Below are 1,571 nucleotides of genomic sequence, written 5' to 3'. Positions count from 1 at the left end.
GGAGGCTCAGAACGGAGGCATCAGGAACGGGGCAGGGAGGCTCAGAATGGAGGCATCAGGAACGGGGCAGGAAGGCTCAGAATGGAGGTATCAGGAACGGGGGAGGAAGGCTCAGAATGGAGGTATCAGGAACGGGGCAGGGAGGCTCAGAATGGAGGTATCAGGAACGGGGCAGGAAGGCTCAGAATGGAGGTATAAGGAATGGGGCAGGAAGGCTCAGAATGGGGGCATCAGGAACGGGGCAGGGAGGCTCAGAATGGAGGCATCAGGAACGGGGCAGGAAGGCTCAGAATGGAGGCATCAGGAACGGGGCAGGGAGGCTCAGAATGGAGGCATCAGGAACGTGGCAGGAAGGCTCAGAATGGAGGCATCAGGAACGGGGCAGGAAGGCTCAGAATGGAAGCATCAGTCACATTCCAGTCTGTAGAACATACAACATTGGCCAGAGAGGTCCCGTTGAAGAATTCATGCTAGATGTCGCAATACATCACCAACCCTGCCTCACAGCCTTGAAATTTTCCGAGAGAGGTACAAGAAGTCAGAAACAAGCCAAGAGTCAACAGGAGATAAAGTAACCAGAAGCATTCAACTAACATCTATAGGAGACCGAGTATTATTAATGTCGATGCTAGCTTTCTGTGTGATCTTGTCCCAGACAGTGCCCAGCTCCCCCTTTGAAAATGTCCACATGCTCAATGTCCATAACACCAGCTAACTCATGTTCCCTGCTTTACCTTGATCTATTCAATAGAAATAATCTGTCACCCAGGTACATAGTGTAGTTGTTTCATTTTATAAATTCTGCATCAATTTTCCTTTAAATCTACAATGGTCTGAGCTTATCAGACCTAAACTATAGCTTATTCTCGTTGCTTTACTGTGTGTAGGCGAAGTACTCCATCTGCGGTTTTACCAATATTAAAAGTCTCCTTTAATTTGTAATGAATACAATTATCTAGAACAGGTAGATCAACTTGAAATTTTAAAATGTCTGTAAAATATGCATTCTGCTTACCTATGATGGTAAGGGATGAAAATCTTGCTGCACGTATTTCTGTCACTAGAAAGAAAAAGCAGGGGAACTGCTGAAACCGAAATAGCCGAGACAGACTCGAAAAGGTGTCTTCTTATCAATCTTTCGAATTGGCAGAAACAAAATGGGGAAAAACACAGTTGAAGAGGAGGATCTATTAAAAGATCTGTTGAGGCAAGAACAGCAACAACAAGGCACAATTACTCAAACTACTTTAACCACTGAACATTAAATTCTGATTGGCTCAAGACCAACTGCAGGGAATGTCTTCTTTTTACCGAATCAAACAGCCCCGCAGCCTGAAGGAGCGAGAGCTGTGCTTTAGATGCAAGCAGAGATTCTGCAAAGAGTATCAGGCAGGATGCAACATCACAGGATGTCAACAACACAACACAGGCGCAGAACTGGGTTGCTGTGTCTTAAATATGCAGGTGCAGATTCTAAGGATTTTTGGCCTACAAATCCTGGGGACTATGGGATTACTGGTCTATGGACCTACAGCTTAGACCAAAAAGAGATCCTTTTCATAAAATTCAAC

General features: G+C 45.3%; 1 protein-coding gene across 1 annotated transcript in view; it reads right to left on the bottom strand.

Annotated features, from left to right (window-relative positions):
* Nucleotides 1-1,201, bottom strand: part of glipr2 (GLI pathogenesis-related 2) — a 46,196-nt gene extending 44,995 nt beyond the window's left edge. The window contains exon 1 of the mRNA XM_020529682.2: nucleotides 1,016-1,201. The gene's annotated coding sequence lies outside the window, so the exon portion shown is untranslated. The remainder of the gene's footprint in view (nucleotides 1-1,015) is intronic.
* Between the last annotated feature and the right edge of the window lie 370 nt (nucleotides 1,202-1,571).

This window comes from Rhincodon typus, chromosome 28 (genome assembly GCF_021869965.1).
Source record: "Rhincodon typus isolate 14 chromosome 28, sRhiTyp1.1, whole genome shotgun sequence".
Lineage (NCBI taxonomy): Eukaryota > Metazoa > Chordata > Chondrichthyes > Orectolobiformes > Rhincodontidae > Rhincodon > Rhincodon typus.
Note: the sequence above shows the minus strand (reverse complement) of the source record. Positions and strands in the feature narration are given on the sequence as shown.